Source organism: Peromyscus eremicus, chromosome 9 (genome assembly GCF_949786415.1).
Source record: "Peromyscus eremicus chromosome 9, PerEre_H2_v1, whole genome shotgun sequence".
Taxonomy (NCBI): Eukaryota; Metazoa; Chordata; class Mammalia; order Rodentia; family Cricetidae; genus Peromyscus; species Peromyscus eremicus.
In genome coordinates this window covers 4,520,223-4,540,968 of record NC_081425.1, presented here as the reverse complement: position 1 = coordinate 4,540,968, position 20,746 = coordinate 4,520,223, and the positions used below count along the sequence as shown (strand labels likewise).

The 20,746-nt window shown below is 43.8% G+C and overlaps 1 protein-coding gene across 4 annotated transcripts in view; it reads left to right on the top strand.

Annotated features, from left to right (window-relative positions):
* Window positions 1-10,403: 10,403 nt before the first annotated feature.
* Mbnl2 (muscleblind like splicing regulator 2) overlaps window positions 10,404-20,746 on the top strand; it is a 148,457-nt gene continuing 138,114 nt past the window's right edge. For 3 of the 4 annotated variants that reach the window (XM_059273197.1, XM_059273195.1, XM_059273198.1), the window contains exon 1: window positions 10,406-10,616. The gene's annotated coding sequence lies outside the window, so the exon portion shown is untranslated. Of the gene's footprint in view, window positions 10,617-20,746 lie in introns of all 4 variants that reach the window. The other variant, XM_059273196.1, reaches the window with a different exon arrangement.

Genomic DNA, 20,746 nt, shown 5'->3' with positions numbered 1-20,746 from the left:
ATAGGAGCCCAGCCATAATCACACAAGAATTTTTCTTTGTAAAGCCTCTTAATTATGAGCCTTTTGAAGAATAGGTTCTCCTCATTGCATGAGAGATACTTTCTAGGAACCTAGACTACTCATCCAACACCAGAATAGATGAAAACCCAGTTCACCAGTAACATAGACTGGGAGTTTGACCTTGTGATTCTGCCCATGTTTCAAACACTTGCCTCTAGTAACTCTCTAAGACCCCCTTGGAAGGATCTGTCCAGCTTTGATGTCAGCCTTGTGCATCAAACGCAATTGCGTATCAGTCCTGTGCCATGCTTTAGTTTCTCAAATTTTGTTTGCTTATTAAACAAACCTTATTGTCCACTCCGTGTGTCAGGTAACGTGATATGTCGACAAACAATACCCAAAGACCCTGATTGTTGAGTATATTGCTTCCCAAGAAGCAGACAGACAATTATCAATAAATACCAGACAGATTGTAGATTGTGACGAAGGGGTGATGAGTTCCATGAAAGAGCATAGGAGGTAGAGCAGGGTGAGTGCCTCCTTCCCACCAGATGAGTGTACTATCCGACCCACTTTCCCTGAGCCCTCACTTAGGAGGAAAAATCACGCTGTTAAAATGTAGTATTCAGAACTGGAGGACACTTCAGAAACGCTATGGAGGAAGAGATGGGAGCAGAGAGTCTGACAGTCTTTGGTCCAATATAACTCACCCTGGTGGTAACTGAAGGATGCTTCATGCTCCATAACTCCTCACGAGATGGACACGTTCCCACTGCAGAAAACAGTCGGGAGCGTTGTCCCAGCTGCTGCCCCTGGGTGATTATCATCACGACCAGCCAGGCAGGAAAGTAGGTGGTTATTACGAGTGCCTCTGGCTACATGAGCTGCAGGACCAGGCAGTCTTTGCCTTATCTAGCACTCCCTTTGGGTCACAGGCATCTGTGATTTTAGAAAACCATAGTTTCAACATGTATCTCAAAACTTGTGAGATTTCGAATGATCTCAGGTTCAGGACTGGACATGTCCACTAGCCTTTGGCCTGACCTTTTCTCTGAAACTTCCAATGTCCTTGGACCAGAGGTAAAAGGCATGATGCAACCATCCCTAAAAAAAAAAAAAAAAAAAAAAAAAAAAAGAAAGAAAGAAAGAAATGGGACAATTTGACATTAACTAGTTCGTTAGAACTCTGGTTGGATTGCTGACTGTTTCCCAGGCTGTGGCAGCAGCTACCCTAGGAGCTCACAGGGATTCTGTGGACTGCTTTGTATTTTCAAGAGCAAGATAAGACTGAGCACATGTTGGGCACTGGCAACTGCTAGGCCAAGGTGATTAGCAATTTCTGCATTAGATTTATACTGCCTTATTTTTGATGACACTTTTGTCTTTGCAAAGGGGGATTCTCAGTTGCTAGGAATACTGTTCCAGTCGGAGCTTAAGCTTTGATAATTATATGCAGCATATCCCCCATAGGAAAGCACAATCCATTAATAACTAATTGGAGTTAAATAAAATCTTTTTTTTCAAATATTTTGCATTAACCTTCTAGTTACTGAACTGTTAAAACATAACGTGTAGGCTGTAACTATTTAGCAAGTGTACCCATTAGTACTGGAACTTTCATGCCTACTGAGTAGGCATGAATCTTATTGGATTTAAGGCCCACTCCACGAGCTCATGCCGGCCACTGCTAAAACAGCTGAAAATCTGAGACTTGATAGGCCATGAACCTAGGGAAAACTCAAATGCTATTGTTCTGCTAAAGGAAATAAAATGACTCCTAATGACGTTCTGCTGTACTCATAGATTGGTGTCTAAGTCAGCCATCACCACAGAACCTTCTTCCTGCAGTAGATGGGAGCTAATACAGAGACTCACAACTAGACGATGTGCAAAGAGTGAGAGATCTTGGAATAATCATTCCGAAGTGGGATTTCTTCATCAAATCCCTCTTCTCAGGGATCAGGAAACCCTGTAGAGGAGGAGGCAGAAAGATTATAAGACCAATGGTGATAGAAGACACTAGGGAAACCATGTCTTCTAGACACAATAGGGCTGATGCACGTTTGAATGTACACAAACTATGGCAGCATTCATAGGGCCTGCCCAGGTCCAAGCCAGACGAGTCCCAACTCTGAATGTGGACGTGGACACAAACTCTCATCCCCAACAAAGAATTTATCTCTGACTAACAACTGCTTGAAAAGGAAAAACTAGTTTCTCCAGAGGAGTCTCATGAGTAGACAAATCAACCTTAAAGGAAGGCCCCAGCCCCAGCAGGAGCTGGCTACTGCAAAATGAACTCAGAGGTATTTGTGGAGATATTTTTTCTCATATTGATTTGTTTGGATTTATTTTTGCTTGTATATTATGGGTTATTTTGAGTTTTCAATGTGTGTGTGTGTGTGTGTGTGTGTGTGTGTGTGTGTGTACATGCATGTATGCATTTCTCGTGCTCTTTCTTAGATTTTTGATCTTTTTGTTTGTCTCTTTGCTCACTCAGTTTTATCCTTGTCTCTTTTTTATTTGCCTGTTTGTTGGGGCTGGAGTTGGAACGGTGGGGAGGTGGGAAGGATCTAGGAGATAAGGGAGGGGAACCATAATCAGAATATATGGTATGAAAATAACTTTATTTTCAAAAAATAAAAAATGTACCCATCAGCTGTTTGTCTCTGCCTCAGAATATGGTGAGATCATAACTGACGAGAGCTCCCTGAGCTGAGAGAATGTGGAAATTCCTGCCTCCGCGTTCTTACTGTTTTCTCCGTATCATACAGCATTTTCCTTTTCATGGGAATCTCAGGAAGGTGCTAGAGCTCACAGACGACGGTAATGGAAGCCACAGCAGTGGGTGGAACTAACGTGCCCTGATCACTGGGGTCTGCTATGTTTCATGTAGGGGATTTCTCACACATTGGTTCCTTTACATATCCTATGCAGTTGGCTTAAATTTCATTTTCCTCAACCCAGAAGAAAAAATGCTATTCCTAATTTTTCCTAGAGTCCTCTGCCCCTATATCTATCAGAGAAAATTTAGGACTTAGTTAACATTTCTTACAAAAAATTTGATAACTTTTCCTGACAATTAGAAAACCAGTTTTCTATTCCCTATTGTGCTTTCAAAAATTCACACATTAAAAAGGAAAAATACAGCATTTCTACAGAACGTAAAAGTTCTTCACAATTTTAAAGAAAAATTGATCAGGGCTGAAGAGATGGTTTACTGGTTGAGGGCACTGGCTACTCTTCCAGAGGACCTGGGTTCAATTCTTTGCACCCACATGGCAGCTCGCAACTGTCTGTAGTTCCATTTCCAGGAGGCCTGACACCCTCACACAGACACACATGCAGGCAAAACACCACTGTACACAAAATAAAAATAAATCATAAGAAAAAGAAGTTAAAATTTAAAAAGAAAAGTGGATCAACTAAAATTTATTCAGTGAAATGTCCGTACTACACATTATAAAGGATAAAAGTTATTACTGTGTGTTCTTTCCCCTTAAGGGCCTTCCAGCCTGGTTTACACAATCAAAGAAAAATAAAAAATAGTGCATGATAAAGGACTAAATGGGTAGGGATAGGCTAGAAATATCATATTGAAAGAGGAAGGGGCCTCAAGTTGAATAGCCACAGAACAGCTGCACTTACCATGAGTCTTCCTGTCTTACCCTAGCTGTGAGCAACAATCCTTTTCTCCCTGGCTTCTCTTCTGGTATGTCAAATACTTCCACTTTACACTCACAGGAAATCTTGATTTTTCTATGTCTTAGTTAGGCTTTCTATTGCTGTGATAAAAATACCATGTCCAAAAGGACCTTGAGGAGGAAAAGGTTTATATGGCTTATATCTCTCACCTCAGCTCATCATGGATGTGCTGTGGGATAATGCTCTTGTACACTGTAAAGATTTGTCACTCGAATTGGTTTAATAAAATGCTGATTGGCCAGTAGCCAGGCAGGAAGTATAGGCGGGATAAGCAGACTAGGAGAATTCTGGGAAGAGTGGTGGAGTCAGTAGTCACCAGCCAGATGCAGAGGAAGCAAGATGAGAATGTTTTACTGAGAAAAGATATCAAGCCATGTGACTAAACATAAATAGAAATATGGATTAACTTAAAGTGTAAGAGTTAGTTAGTAATAAGCCTGAACTACTGGCCAAGCATTTATAAGTAATATTAAGCCTCTAAGTCAATTATTTGGGAAGTGGCTGCTGGGTATCCGGCAACTGGTGGGCAGGACAGAAGCTTCCGACCACACTGGTGAGAGCTACAGCAGCAGCCTGGAGGGAGAACCGAAGCCAGTGCCTTGGAGGAATGCTGGTTATTGGCTTCTTAGTTTGCTTTCTCTTATACACCCCAGGACCACCTTCCCAGAGATGGTACCATCCATGGTGGACTGCGATCTCCCACATCAATCATGAACTGAGAAAATTTGCCACCGCCTTGCCTACGAGCGCATCTTATGGAGGCAGTTTCTCAGTGGAGATTCCCTCTTCTCAAATGACTCCAGCTTGTGTAAAGTTTACATAAAACTAGCCAGGGCGTTCTGGAACTCACCATCACTCTAAACATCATCAAAAATCAATGTTTTCCTTGCTTGAAAACTTGCTAACTTTGTTTTACCCACCAAAAGAGGTACATTCTCCATGTATGTGCATTTTAGCTTTGATAACATCTCTGCTTTTGTTCTTCTACCCAAACTTTATAAAACGCACACTCACACACACACAACATATATGCACATATACAGACAGACAGACACACACACACACACACACAAACATATACAATATATTTCGTTTGTAATAAGTACTCAAGATAGGTATAGTACCATGTATATATACCATACTTAATTGATGGATGTAGTACTATATAAAATATATGGATACTCAAAGGAGAACTACACTACTTACCTGTCCATCTGTCTATACACACATATATTACATATTAGGTCCATAACCTCTCTGGCATCTCCATCGATTCTTTGTTTTCTCACTGGTACCATTTCAAGCTTGTCTATTTGGCCATCCAGCACCTACTGATTGCTTGTTCAATAACTGCACATTCTCGGTCCCCGTGGGCCAACTACCCACAAGAAAAGCATGCTCACTCATATTAGTCACTTTTGTGACACTGCAATAAAATATGACCAAAAGCAACTTAGAGAAGAACGGGATTTATTTTAGCTTGTGGTTCCAGAAGGGGAAAAGGCCGTCATGGCCAGGAAGGCATGGTGGCAGAGGCAGGAAGCTGGCTGATCACATTTCCATCCATACAGAGAGAGAGAGAGAGAGAGAGAACAGGAAGTGTGGGCAGGCTACAAACCCTCAAATCCCGTTCCACAGTGATACACGACTTCCTACAAGGATCTTCAACCTCCCCAAACAGTGCCATCAGCTGGGGAACCAAATGTTCAAACACATGTATCATTCAAACTCCCACCCTTCTCTCTGAGAGAAACGAAGTCAATAAGAGAAATGTCTTTTAGTAAAAGAAAAACTAACCCAGCAAAAACATTATCAAAATAATTGTAGTGGGAGACAAGTCAAAGGTAAGTGATCTCTGGGACATTCGAGTGGGGAATGGGGCCTAGAGGTCACGAGGTCACAGACAGCTGTCACTGTGTCTAGTAAGCATCTTGATGTTATTCTATGTTTGGTTTCTCAACTATTATCGTATTTGACATAGACATGCTGATCTAAAAATCACCACTGTTGAGAGCTGCTATTGGACAAATCAAAGACAGCTTTTGTTTTAGTTGTTCTGTGCCCTCCTTACTTTGGACACAATCTTTTCTCTTTAGGGTTGGACAGGGAACCTGATGTGTGTGAGGTGAGCTCTCTACTGCTGAGTTATAGTGTCAGCCCTTGTTTTTCTGTTTTGTGATAGAATCTCACTATGTAGCCCAGGCTGGCCTTGAACTCAGAAATATTTGGCATCTTCCTTCAGAGTGCTGACATTACAGGCAGGCACTAGCCACTATGTCCTGACATCATCTGAATATGCTTTATGTTTGTTTTCTTACCCAGTTTCCTTTTTCCTTAACATGTAACATCAGTAAAGACTAAGTTTTCTTTTTCCATATCAATTCAATCTCTTTACACACTTCCAAGAAACTTATATCAAGTTATGAAAAGGAGGAAAGAAGAAAAAAGAAGTAGTGGAGAGTTTAAGAAGAAAACAGAAAAGGGGAATCCAACTTGGTTCTACAGTGCGTGGGATTAATCAGTTTATCTCTTTAATACACATTGCTGTCGATCACCTCGTGTGCCAGCCACAGAGCGATCAGATGCACGAGAGAACTTGATGACTTCTGATGCTCACAAGCTGGCAGGGAGGTAAACCTGAAATAATAACTAACAGAATTAATGTATAACCACACTCCATAGTAGGAGCAGCAGAGCGAACAACATCTGTAAAATCTTGCTGTTTGAAGAGTAGTCATGGACAGGCATGCTCACCTGGGAGCTTGTTAGAAAAGCAGAGACTCAGTATCCACCCAGGAACTCCTGAGACTGGATATGCATCTTAACAAGATCCCTTGGGGATTTGCATGCACCGTTGAGTTTGAGAAGCATGGCTCTCTAGTTCACAGGGCTGTGAGAGAAAACAACAGGTGGACCTGAGTTCAGCCTGTGGGTCAGGGAAGGGTTCCCTGCAAAGATGGCCTCTGATTAGGTAGGGAGGCAAAGGCTCCATGGAGTCTTTGAAGACAGGTGGAGAACTTACATCTTTATCTTAAGAGCATTTCAAAGATTATATATGTAAATACATGTATTATATATGTTTATATTGTGTGTATGGTGTGTGTGTGTATGTGTGTGGGGGGTGTCTGTGTGTGGGTCTGTGTATGTATGTGGTGTGTGCATGTTTGTGTGTGTGATGTGCGTATGGGTGTGTGAATTTGTGGGGACGTGTGTGAGTGTGGGTATGTGAATGTTGTAGCGTGCATGTGGACATCTGAGGACAGCTTTGTGCATCAGTCTTCTCCCATCCTTTTGAGACAGTGTCTCTTGCCGTTTGCTGCTGTGTACACGGCGCTTGCTGGCTACCCGACCCACTGGCGTCTCCTGTCCTCACTTACCATCCAGTTCTAGGTTTGAAGATGCACAGTGCCACAGCTGGCCTTACATGGGCTCTGGGGAGCTCGACTTAGGACTGCTGCCATAACAAAATCCCATAAACTCCATAGTTATATAATAGAAATCTCTTTTCTCCCAAGTAAATGCTGGAGCTCTGAGGGAGGGTCCAAGTGTGGTCTGCATCTGGTGAGGATTCTCCTCCTGGCCTGCAGAAGGACATCCCACTGTGACTTCCCAAGTTAGAAAGAAAGGAAAGCACCTCTTTCTGATATTTCTTCTTGTAAACACAGGAATGTCTTCAAGAAGATCCCATCCCCATGACCTCATCTAAACCTGATTACCCAAGTGCTCCCTCTCTAAATATCATCCTTTCAAGGTTAGCCCTTCAGCATCTGAAGCTTGGTTAGGGGATGTGGGCAATTCAGCCCCTAATAAAGTTTTAAGCAAAGAAATATGAAAAACAAGATTTCTTTTAAAATGTTACTACTCTAGATGAAGTATTCTGAAAGGCTTGAAAGGGGTCAAGCCAGGGCCAATGACATAGGCCTGTAACCTGAGCTATTTTGGAGGTTGAGGACAGAGGGACACAAATTCAAGACCTGCTTGGGCTGCAGAGTGTCGCCCATAGCATGAACAACTCAGTAAAATAATTTCTCAAAATTTTAGAAGGCAAGGACTGACTGGGCTGTAGCTTAGTGGTGGAGAATTTTCACACTATATGAAAAGTTCTAAGGACATTATAGATTCAGAAAGAGAGAGAAGAGGGGGGAGAAGAAGAGGAGGAGGAAAAGAGACAAGGTGAGAGGAGTAGAAAGAAAAGAAAGGAAGAAAGGGGGAGAGAAGAGAAAGAAAGAAAGAGTTAGGACAACACTCGGGGAGCAAGTATTATTTCAAGAGTTAAGGTAAAGGATGTCAGTCACTGACAAAGGGACACTGGCAGAGAAGGAACAAAGTAAAATGTTCTAAATATTCAGGCATTAAACTTGACAGACTTTGACAAAGCATTTCAAGTTGTGGTAGGGGAGGAAAGCCAAGAAAAAGCGCCAAGTTTGGGGCTTGTACAAATGAGTAAGTATGATGTCATTTCTTGTGACACAGATAATCAGTACATGTGTGTGGCCTCTTGTCCAATACAGAAATTTCTGTAAGGATATCCATCACTTAGTGAACCTCTACCGCACCAGTCTTCGTGCGGATATTTTATGCACATTCTCTTAATTCATGTAGCACATGAACCTTGCCTTCTAAAATGGCAAGATCAACTCAGGCAAGCTAGCTATACAAGGCTGCATTGTTGAGGGCTTAAAATAGCCTGGTACCATGAACAGTACAGAAGGCCTTTTGAGCATCAGAGAAGCTAGGGTAGACGAGGATGGCACAACAGAAGAATATGACAAGTGACCCGAGGTCTACACACTTGGTAAGAAAGAAAGAAACATGAGGCAGAGAGAAGGGAAGTTCCTTTAGGAAGACAGTAGAGGTAAAGTTGACTATGAAGGCAAGGGCCACAACAGGCCCTTGGAACTCTATAATTTGGATTTTATGGAGGGACAGGTTTGAGTGTGAAAGGAACATGACTTTACATGACTTCAGAAAAACCTGTCTGGCAACAGAGAAGACCAGAGCTGAAGACCTGTATCCCAGAGGCCACCAATTAGCTTTTGTATCATACAGGCAATAGGTCAGAACTCTGGCCTAGCTTGGAGGAAAGTTCTATGAGACTTAATTTCTTTGGGTGAGAATGGGGGTTGATGGGGGCTAAAACTTAAGGGATAAGATTAAGAGAACGGAGATTTCATGTCAGAAGCAAGAGATGGAAAGAAGTTAATTTTAAGTTTGAGATCACGCAGGGGTGTGTGTGTGTGTGTGTGTGTGTGTGTGTGTGTGTGTCACCAGTGTGTGAATACTGGAAAAGGATGTCCACCCATTTGAATAGAGATAATTTAAATTTTCAAAAAGAAAAACAGACTCAAAGCCTAGAACTAATGATATTGAGTGGAAATTAGAATAAGTATTAAGTATTAAAATAAAGAGGAATAAAATATGATAGTCTATTGAAGAAAATTAGTCTACAAATCACAAGAAATGCTGTGTTTTAAGGATGCAACTGCAAAATTTTAAAAAAGTAGAAGTAATTACATTCTATCCTGTTGCTCTATTGCGGATGCATTAAACAGTTGCTTATAAAAATATAGAGCTAGGCTCAGTCTTTCTGATGAATAAGGTCTTTGTTCTTGTCTGGAGTTAGTCACAGGACCATCGTACTTAATTTTTAAGATTCAAAATGTTGTGTTTTGTGGAAGGAAAATGTGTGCTTATTGTGTTTTCTAAATGCCATATGTTTTTGTTTTTGTTTTCAAAGCATGCAGAAATGCTGTTGACTGGGGGGGAAATAACCCTTTCCGTTCTTTTTTCTTGCTTTGTCTTGGGGGAAATCCCAGCATCTTCTGGGTCATCTGTAGACTGAGACCAGAGGATGCCCCTTAGACAAGCTTCATGTGTGCTCAGCAGTAAACACCTTCCCGCAGTTATCGCTGCATTAGAAACACCATGGGCCAAGGCAGGAGTATTTATCAGATGGCATCTAAGTCGGTTACAGCACACCTAATCCTCTAGTGGGTGCCAGCCAGCAGCCTCAAAGCTTAATGTATAGATATCCATTTTGTCATTTGGCGTTCCCTAGTTGAAGTCCCTATCGCTCTGGAAACTTAGATGGAAGATAGATGGGTTCCAGGAAGTAACCACTGCAGCGAGGGCAGTTCTCTAGCAAAGCTGTGTGCTGCTGGGGCTGCAAGCATGCTCTGGTCTTGAATGGGCACTCGGACTTGGTGATAATTTTCCTCAGTCATGGAAAATGCTTGCATGTATTTCGTAAGGTATTACTTTCCGTGACAAACACTGAATTATTTTCTTTATATATACGTCTCTATCCGCAAGCTTTGTCAAACGGCAATAAGGACTTCAGTTTGGGGTACAACTGTATTTCCTGGCCATCTTAGGAGTTTCGTGTCTCCCGGAGTATTTACGATGCATCTCCCAGCTCTGGGCTGGCTGTCTCGAAGCGTGTTTGTCTGAGCTACCCCACTCTGTGCTCTGCCAATTATGTACCACTTTGTCTCGGTGCTATGACTGCTTTCTTCGGAGAGGGAGATCCCTCTTCCATCAGTATGGACGCACTGTTTTCAGACCCTGCCAGCGCTGGGTTGCTGTGTCAGTCATCCTATGAGGACCAGTTTCAGACGAGGAGGACTGACGAGCTGGCCAGGGATTGGCTGGCCGCGCCTGGGCGGGGCCTGTGGGAAGGAAGGGCTGCAGCTCACAGCAACAGAGTTTAGACTGTCTTTGCTTCATCATCTGAAGGTAAAATTTTCCAGCCACAGCCGGCGGCTCGCAGAGTACAATAAACAGGGACGGACGGAGAACTCCTTGCATGGACCTCTCTTCCTCATGATGCGGTGGAGAAGCCGCGGCCACTCGGACCTGCCAGATGTTCTCGGGGTCACTGTACATGGGGAGGACAAGCAGAGCTAAACAAGGTAGGAGGACCCCCACCACCACCTTTTTTTTTTTTTTTTTTAAATGTTTAGAGTTTGCTGCAGTGTGCTGCATTCCATGTGTGTGCTTAGGGAAGCCAGGGAGACCGGATTCCACTAATTCGAACGGAATACTCGCAGGAAACCCTGGAGTTTTACGTAACATTTGGATTTGAGAACAAGATGTGGCAAAGCCGGAATCTATGCCGCCCGGTTGGGGGTGAGGCATAAAACCGAGGATTTTATTTATTTATTTAAAGAACAGACCCATTTATCATTATTTTTTAATTATTTGAGAGATCCAGGCCATTATTTTCTTAGAGAATGTTTTTACTGCTATAGTGAGCTACAGGATAAAGTTTACATGGATCCTATTCTTTGAAAACATACTTGAAATTAAGAATTAAAAAAAAAATCATGGTAAATAATCATCGGTTGAACGTTTGGGACTGAAATATGTCTGTTTCTTAGAAATTGGGGGCCACCCTGGTGCTCCAGGGCAACGGCTTTAATTGAGTTTCAAAAGCACATTTTAACCACCAAGCCAGAGGTAGCTTCCTGGCTAGTCTTAGACACTGTAGTTCAATGTTTACATTGCTTTTCCTGGCAGCCTCCGTCTTTGTTTCCAGCTTAAAAGTGGGACCATTATATTCAAAAGTAAAGCTGGGTTAATAATGCTTACTGCAATTATCTGATCTGTATGCATTTTTAATGAGAACACACAGCCAGCAGAATAATTTAATGAGAGCAGGCTAGCTTTTAAAGCTGGGCTCTCACTATGCCCAGCCAGATCAACTTTCTTGCCGAGAAGCAGCGGCTAGAAAGGTTGAAGCAGATTTATTTTTAACACACTTGGCCCAGGAGAAGGAAAAGATCTCTCTGTGTTAAAGAATTCTTTCTGCCCTTTTCCGTTTTAAATTTCTGCCAGGCATGAGGAAACCATGCTTTTTTGTTAGGCCTTGGAAGCATGTGTTTACAATAAATGTGTAACATTTTTAGAATAGTTAGCAAGCGCTGAAGCGAAGGAGAAAAAAAAAAAAACTTGCCTAACCACCACCCCCGCGAATGTTCCAACGTTCCTCTAAAAGTCTTACTGTCCCTTTAAAAGACAAAGATTAAGTAGGAAAATATGTATATTTAGGCGACAATGTGGAACAAAAGTGAAGCAGGAGACATTTTTACAGTCTCCATAAGGGGAAGTTTCTTCCTCTCCATTCTGAGGGACAGCCGTGTTCATTTACAGAAGGGCGATGCCACGTAGATTCTTCTAGACCCACTGTTTTTACTTTCAAGGAGAAGTGCAGGACACTAGCCCAGAACTTCTGACGTCATCCCCCAACTATTTCTGCTGTGTGTTCTTTTATTCAGCTTATGGAGAGGAATATTTCTCTCTGTCCAGGCCAGGAACATTCGCACTCCCAGTTGGCAGGACCTGAGTTATGTCTTCCCATTTAAACCCACAGCCCATCCATCCCCCTTCGCAGGCCAAATGGGCTGGCTTCTCCTACCTGCCTGTCTGCGCAGGTTTTCTGCAGGCTTCTGGCTTGGCTAGTGAAAAGCCATGGGGAGCCTTGGGGAGCTGAATTTCACTTTCTTTCTGGCCTAACTCTCCCGTGGTGGTGCAGCTCTGTAAGGCTATCTATGTGGACCGTCCCGGGGCCGGGGGTGGGTGGGGGTGGGGGATTCCTAGCTCCCCTGGAACCATTATCAAGGCCCAGGTTATGCCACCAAGTTCAAGGTTGCTTGGATGACGGTTGGCAGCTGCTTCCACAGGTAAAGCACCATGTCCTAGGGCAGACGGCTCAAAGGAGATAAAACACAATAGTGCCGCTGTTAACCCTCTGTCACAGGTGGCACTCTGGAGACACTCTTGATTGTACAGATCAGGGGAAAGGTTAGTGTTTATTGAGCTGCCTTTCAAAGAAAGAATTTGGGTTAGAGGACACCGCAGTTCCCAGGAGTCCCTGCTCCCAGCCGGCCTCCTCCTTCCCACCACTTACTTCATGTGGCCTTGAGCAAGTGCTCACCTCAGTTTCTCTCTTGTCAAAGAACATGTCATACTTAGTACACTCTCCCTTATTCTAGAATTCCAGGGAAAGGATCTTGTACAAACAACAATAACAAAAGTTGTTTGTCTCCTGGTACTGTGAGCTGTGTAAAGTACAAAGGGAAGAGGCCTCTATGTGGAGACGTTGTTGGCAATGTCTTGGGGCGTCTGGATGTAAGACCACAAACACAAAACCCTCCAGTCTCTGTCAATTTCATACACATTTTCTAAGGATGTGTACGCCTAAACCAACAAATGAAATTTCCAAGCGTGGTTGTTTGAATTTCCTCCATCGATCTGATCTAATGCTCTAGAAGCTAGGTGAGCCGGCCTCTTTCCAACAGTAGGCATCATCATGCCATAGAGCCGAAAGTGATCTGGTCCAGTGCTCTAGAAGCTGAGCGAGCTGGCCTCTTCCAACAAACAGGAGGCATCATCATGCTGTGGTGCCCAAAGTGTTCAGTGCTATTTTTACTTTGACTTGTGTCTGAAATTTGTGGAAGTGGAGTGAACACAAGAGAAAACTGGGTGGAAGGGAGAAAAGGATGCTTGTGAAATACACTGGCCATGTAGCGACACTGCTTACAGCCTGCCTTCTCTTTGCTCGTTGTTTTAATTTGCTGTTGCCATGGTGAAAACAAATCAATATCACATGGCTCCCAGCCAGTCCCGCGCTCGGGGAGCGCCATAGAAATCCAAGAGCAGGTACTCAGGATTTCAAGCAGGAATCTGGAGAAGAGGATTTAGATACTGAGCTTAAGCGAATTCCTCCTGTAGAAGGAGTGGGTCAACCTGACACACGTGTTCTCTGCCTTCCTTCCTGCATTCTCTTACCAGCGAGAAAAAAACATGGGAAGAAAGACAGGCTGACATGTTTATGTTTTCCAAAATAACAAAACAGTAGCAGTGCAGAAGTAGGTAGAGGACATTGCAGTGGGTGAAGGGTTCTAGTTAATGAAGAGATGGTACAGGGATGAGAGGCAGTAGTTGTGGAGAACATAGTTTGGGTGCCTTCAGCACCTCCACAGAGAGCTATTCCTGAGAGGCCCCTGGGTCCTTAACAGCTACTCCTGGTCTGTCCGCAGAGAAGAGGAAGCAGGTGGGCAGTGGGGGTAAGGACAGCAGGCAGGAGCCTCCATCCTGACAGATCTGCAGGTCAAAAGTCAACCCGGGGAGCACAGAAGAACCCCAAGGTCACCACGGCACAGAGAACAGGACAGTTTTTCCTCCCACAAAAGCTGCAGAGGCCCAGTCTGAAGCTCTGAGGAGAGCAGGGAGGAGACCTCAGAAAACAAATAAAGGATCAGGAACCCGAGCTTCCTTTCTGGAAAGAGCCACTCAGACCGATAGATACGCGTCCCCACTGTCCTTTGGAGCTGGGCACTTGGTATCCCCGCTTTGGAAGGATGAAGTCCTAGCTGGGCTTCCGGGGCAATCGGTTACAGTACTGTTGTCTCTGTTGTCACTTCCAGCATTTTAGTCAGACCAGTTTTTGTTTTCCTTCTTGAAAATGTGTGCAAAATGTCCCTTGCAGCAAGAGTAATCGTCTCAGTGGGGAGTCAAAGGTGATTCCCAGCAGTGTTTGCTCCAGGCCTGGGCCTCCAAGGGCTGGGCTTCATCATCGCTAGGCCCCGCCTCCGCTGAGGCACTGGGTAAAAACAGGTATGTTTGGTAAGGCCTCAGCTTTCTTTGCTGAGCCTGAGCGCCAGGCTGGTGGACAGTTTTCAGCTGGCCTTCCCTCACTCCCCCTCAATATGACAAAACATCTTGGGCTCAACAATGTATGTTAGTGTTTTGAGAAAGAACGCATTGTCTCTTGGGTCAGCTATTCCATCAATCAATCAACAAGTGTTTGTTAAACACCCTTTGGGCAGGCTCTTGCATTTGGTTAGAACACAGTTACCTAGTACCTGCCTTTGTGTATAAGTACAAATACACCTGTCATAACCCCAAATTTCAAAGGCTTTAAAACATCGCTATTAGCTATTATTAAGTTAGCATTGTTAATCGCCAGATATTGATTTTAATCTAGACATAATTCTGGTATTTAGGGCCAGAACAAACCAGATTTTAAGGAGGTTTTTAGATTATAGATATCTCTATTTAGATATCTGTGCTTTCTTCCGCTCTGCTGTATTTCTTACCATCAGTGATGTATGATTAACACAGAGGGAGATGAGCCATGGTGTCAGGGTGCTTGAAACATCCAGAACAGAGAGCTTGTGGTAGCTTTCCGAGTCTCAGCAACCAGAGCTTCAGCCTGCAGTGGCAAGGGACCCTGGGCAAATCGTTTATAAAGCCTTAAATGCCAGCCAGAACAAAAGGAAATCTTAGACCCTCTCCCACTTCTGAGCTGCTGCCTGCCCCCAACAACCCATGATGCAATTATGAGGAAACTCGATGCTGCCCCTGGAGGATCATACTTCCCTGCATTCTTTCGTAAATGCAGGGTTTTTTGTTGTTGTTGTTTGGTTTTGTTGTTGTTTTGTTTTAGTTGATTCCCCTCTTTAAGTTGTTTGGATGGTGGTGGTCTGGGGGATTTTGCCCCTGAACATCTTGTCTTTGGAGGAAGACTCGCTATGTGAGGCAGAGGACGTAGTTTGTGCAGAGCTGAGAGGAAGACTCAGAACGCAGCAGCCTCGCTCTAAAGCCCCGGCCCCCGTTGCCGAAGGCGCTGGGCCCAGGTCAGGAGCGTCCATGGCAGCTGGCTATTGAAGAGCGGCGGGGTGTGAGTCACCTTAGTGGGGACAGGAGAGGCTGTGTGACATGGCGGGTCTCTTCCCTGAGAGTCACCTTAGTGGGGACAGGAGAGACTGTGTGACATGGCGAGTCTCTTCCCTGAGAGTCACCTTAGTGGGGACAGGAGAGGCTGTGTGACATGGCGGGTCTCTTCCCTGAGAGTCACCTTAGTGGGGACAGGAGAGACTGTGTGACATGGCGGGTCTCTTCCCTGAGAGTCACCTTAGTGGGGACAGGAGAGGCTGTGTGACAAGGTGGGTCTCTTCCCTGAGAGTCACCTTAGTGGGGACAGGAGAGGCTGTGTGACAAGGCGGGTCTCTTCCCTGAGCCGTCTGCAGCGCACAAAGGCTAGGGAAGCAGATCCTTACACACAAGATAAGAGCAAAGCACAGCTCGTCCTCAGAAGAGTAATTAACAGATGTGGGGCTCCTTGCCCTTGACCAGGACTTTTGCTGGCATTGTCTCCATTAACAGCCCCAATGGGGAGTTAAAAGTGGGGACCTAGATTAAGACTCTCCGGGTAAAACTCCAGGAGCTGAGTTATTAGTAGATTTAAAAACTTTTATTTGTTAGAGGACTGGGGATATACTCCAGCTGGTAGAGGGCTTCTCTGGCATACTTGAAGCCTTGGGTCAGTCCTTACCTAGTACCACAGACAACCAGGCATAGTGGAGTTCATCTGTAATCCTAGCACTCAAGAGCTGTAGGCAGGAGGGCCGGAAGTTCAGAGTCATGCTTTGTTACATAGTGAGTTCTAGGCCAGCCTGGGCTAGTGTGTGTGTGTGTGTGTGTGTGTGTGTGTGTGTGTGTGTGTGTGTACTTTTATACTTCCCCCATCCTCTGTGGTTGATTGACTTGGATTTTGAAAGCACAAGAAAAACTCTTGAATGTCCCAGGTACCAGATGTGAGGATACAGAGTCAGGTCCCCACCTAAGCACTTTCTTAGACAACATTAAACCTAGACAGCATAAAGATAAAGCCCTCAGAGAGGTAGATTTCTCAGCTCAGATTGCTTGAGTAAGCTTCAGCATAAAGCCAATGCTGACCCCATACCCCAACCCAGTCACACAGCAGTGAGGTGTTTCTAGAATGCACAATTCGTGAATGGTTGTGAATGTCCTGCAGGCTAGAGAATAACCAAAGTCAACAATGACAGCAACATTCACAGCCTTCTGTTCCTCAGAGAACATCTCACCGAGTCTCTTAAACTGGTAGAAAGATGGGGAGTGACTGTACTGGGGCATTCTTTACAAGCAAGATGTTTCACATGTATCTTATGCAATTTGAGTTTAGAAGATTGTCAGAGCCCTACCAGATCAACAGTGCTCCCAGTTTGCTGATAGAAGAAAAGAACTCTGAAGATTTGGTAGCAGCCACATCATGGGAAAAGGCCAGCGTGGCTAAGAATTAAACTAAGGTCTCTGAGATTTCCAAGTCCTATAGGTAACCATAATTGTAGATTTTCAGCTGCATAAATAAAAGGGAGATGAAATTAAGTAATTTACAGAAAGAACTGAAGTCTCAAGGTAGAAAGATAAATTGTTTTAGAAATTTCAGACTCACTTAGTCTCTAGTAAATTCTAAGTGTAATAGTTATGGTGACATCTTACAGGTATATGGTATTTCAGATTTGATGTTTATTATCTCCTCTAGTGATCAGAACCCCCACTTCCTGTTTAACAAATTAAATGAAAACAGGATTTGAGTGAAGTTAAATAATATACTACAAGTTTTAGTAGCCCCGAAGTGGAAAAGGTAGTCCTTAAACCAATGGAAATTTACGCATAGGACATTTAATGAGCCAAATGAATCACACTGTGGTCTAACTTGAAGCTTTCATATAATGCATATTACACAGTTGAGCAGAGCCCAACCCTAGCAATCTGGAGAAGATAGTAATGTTTTTAATTAAGAGATTGAATTATCCTTTAAAAAAATCTATAAATTTCTGGCATCCTAAATACAAGCTTCAATTAATCAAACTAAAAGTATTAGGGAAGTGCATATGATATAGATGATTTAGTGCTTACAGTTTTAACGTTCTGAGAATTTGGGAAAGAAGAGCTGTGTTTGGGTCAGAAAGTAGACAGGACTTCATGGAGGAGGGATACCTTGATTGGCTCTAAATGCAAGCATTTTGTCTACATCAGCCTTTCTAATTCGGAAAGTCTATACCCCAGGCCAAGGATAAGATTATTTAATAGTAAGGGAAGAGCACAACTTATATATTACTTAGTGTTCTAAACTGTCAATTTTCATATGTATTTGATGATGTATAGATCATATTGGCATTGTTATTAAGGAACTACTGTTAGGATGGTTTCTGATTTAAAACCATGTTTTATAATAGGAACTGTATGATCAAGAGGCATGGGGAGCCCAGGGATCAACAGCTCAGGGAGGAGGAATATGGTGGGGGTAAGGGACGACAGAAAGATTGACTTTGCAGACTAGGGAATCAGTGTTAGGGGATAGTGAGCAATCAGGCTACATGGGGCAGTTGGAATCAATAGGGTGGAGCCGAAGAGCCATGCAGCAGAGTTTAGTTTTTTTTATCCTACAATATAACACTTCCTAAAGATTTTATTGGGATTTTTAAGATAGGGTTTGAGGTTAGACCATTTGTCATGAGTGATGCCACTGGACAAAAATTTTACAATATTCCTGGCACAACATAGGGAAGAGGTGGATGAAAGTGGAGGAGAAGATCCAAAAGACATCAGAACAGAAAAACAAGAGAAGCTAGCCAGAGCTCAGGAAAGCTAGAAACACATTACAGCTCTATCATAAGAGACACTGATGGTAACATGACTGAAAAGCAAGAGACTAGCCAATGGGAATAGGGTTGGAGGAGGAGAGATGCTGAGCCGTGAGCTTTCAACATGGCACTTTTAGCCAATAATGGGATAATCTGTGGAGTTGTAGATACTTGACAAGGAGGGAAGCGGGTGGAGGGGGGTGGAGAACAACCCAGGCCCCAGGCTGCCAGTTTCTAAGCCTGAGACAGCTGCTTTGAAACTAGAGTTGATGCCACGAATACTCACTACCACATGGAACATTAAGGAGAAACAGTTGACCAATGGTGAGCCTTGAAAAAAGTAGTTGGTGGCCCAGAAGAAACTAGGAGCAAAGAATCAGGAAACCAGATAGACATAAAAGAACAAGATAGTTTAAAAAAATAAGTAAGCAAAACTCTTGAGGACCATATCCTAATCTCCATGAATCCACAGGAATCATTTGTTTGCTTTTCTTGTTGCTGGGCAAAACACCCAATGGAAGCACCTGATGAAAGGCAGGTTCATTGTGGCTCACAGTTTGAGGGTATGGGCCGTCAGTGCAGGGAAGCCTGAGTAGCAGGGCCTGACAGATTTGGCTGCATTACATCCACAGTCAGGACTGGAAAAGAGAGCTGAGGACCCCCCCCACCCGCCCCCATCCTTGGAATGGTGCCCTCCACATTTAGGGTGGGTCTTCTCATCTCAATTCACCCAATCTCAAAACTCCTTCACAGACATGCCCAGAGGTTTGTTGCCATGGTAATTCTAAATCCCATCCAGTTGACAATCAAAATTAATGATCACAGCCTCCTACATGTATTTTACCCTCTTAAGCAAGAGTCTCTGGCAATGGTCCTGTTGGAGGCAAGCATTTGTTTATAGTCATGTTTAAAGCTACAGAATAGTGGGTGTATAAGAGAACATTCCTAGCTGCATCTTCCATATGTATAGGTGACTTAAGAAATAGATTTTCAGAGGTAGAGCATTTAAAAGCAAAATTATCGAGACTTTTACATCTGCCTTTTAAAATACATATTTTCAGGATGTCGCTAGTTAGGATGGTAATTCCAAAGTGACATGTCACCAGACACTGGGTGTCTTGTTTTTTCTGGGTCTGGAAGTCTCTCTTGAACCCATCATAAGGACTGCTTGGAAACAAATTCTCAGGTTGAAAAAGTGTTTGGTGTGGTTGGTACCTGCTTGCCAGATGCCTCCCAGGACTAAACCAGAACAGCACTTCTCCAGCATCTATGTACCTGCAGGTCACCTGGGGATCTTATTAAGAACACAGATTCCGATTCAGTAGGTCGGGAGGGGGGCAGGATGGTTAATACTCTGCTTTTCTAACAAGCTCCCAGAGGATGAAGATGATGGTACCACTCATCCTACTCACCGGGAGCCTCTGGAACACTGGAACAGTTTGCAGAAAAATACCTGCCAGTAGCTGATGGGTCTGGGATAGCTCACCTGAAGAGCCCACATAGGGTAGAGGCCAGCGCCCACTAGTCCGAGTAGCTTCTGAAGGGTACTGAGTCTCCCTTAGAGGTCAGATCATACTGATGTCACTTCCTAGTCTTAAGCTAGTCTAGCCAGGACGGAAAAGGTGAAGGCAGCAATGACAAGTGACAAGTGACTACATAGAGCCTGTCTGTGGACATATCCTGTGCCTAAGATGTCTGTGATCATTGTGGACACAGACTCACAACCTGTACAAGAAGGTTGATCACTACCCCTAGGCAAGGCCTCTGAGTCTTATGTATCTGCTTCAAGAGATTCCCCTTTTTTTCTTCCCTAAGAAACACATGTTTTAATAATGTGTTTAAGAATAACCCCCTACTTTTTTTTTTTCTAGGCAGTGGGTGGATTTAAAGACCAAAATGTATCTACCTCATACCTTAAACACTCAGTGAATGAGTTTGAGGAACTCTGTCAGTCTCACTCTACCTTGAGATGTAGAGAACATCTTCCTCTCCTTGTCCTCTCCAAAGGGTGTGATGAGTAAATAGGATGGGCCATGTGCTTTCGGCATGGCGTGTTCAACCCCACTGCATTCGTGTTACAGCCTATAAACGAAGACATCAGTAGAGCACACAGGGGAAGTCCAGGCCTGAGCAGAGATCTTACATCTTGTTAGGTCTCCTATCTTGTGCCCATCAGTCCTCTCTCCTCTTGGGCGCTTCCTCTTTCTCCATCTCCAGCAAGGCTCTCCGTTTCCTGGAGCCAGGAATGGAGCTAAACTGATTTAGGGGAAGTCTTTCCTGCCTGATTGCCTGTTTACCCCACATACAGATGGGTGGGGGTGGGGCATGCTTTTTAATTGACCAATAACCTTTTAAGAATGAAACAGAGCAAATGTTTATCGAGCATACTGAGTGCCTACTATATAGCCAGCCTCTGTTGAGAGCTGTGTCCGTTAATTCCATTAAAATGTTTTATGAAGAAAGTAAAGCACAGGAAGAGAGTTATCTGCCAAAGTCACAAGCTAATCAGGGGCAGAACAAAGGTGAGACACACCTTGGCAGGATTCAACACCTCAGGCAAGAATGCCTCCTTGGGGACTGCAAAAAGG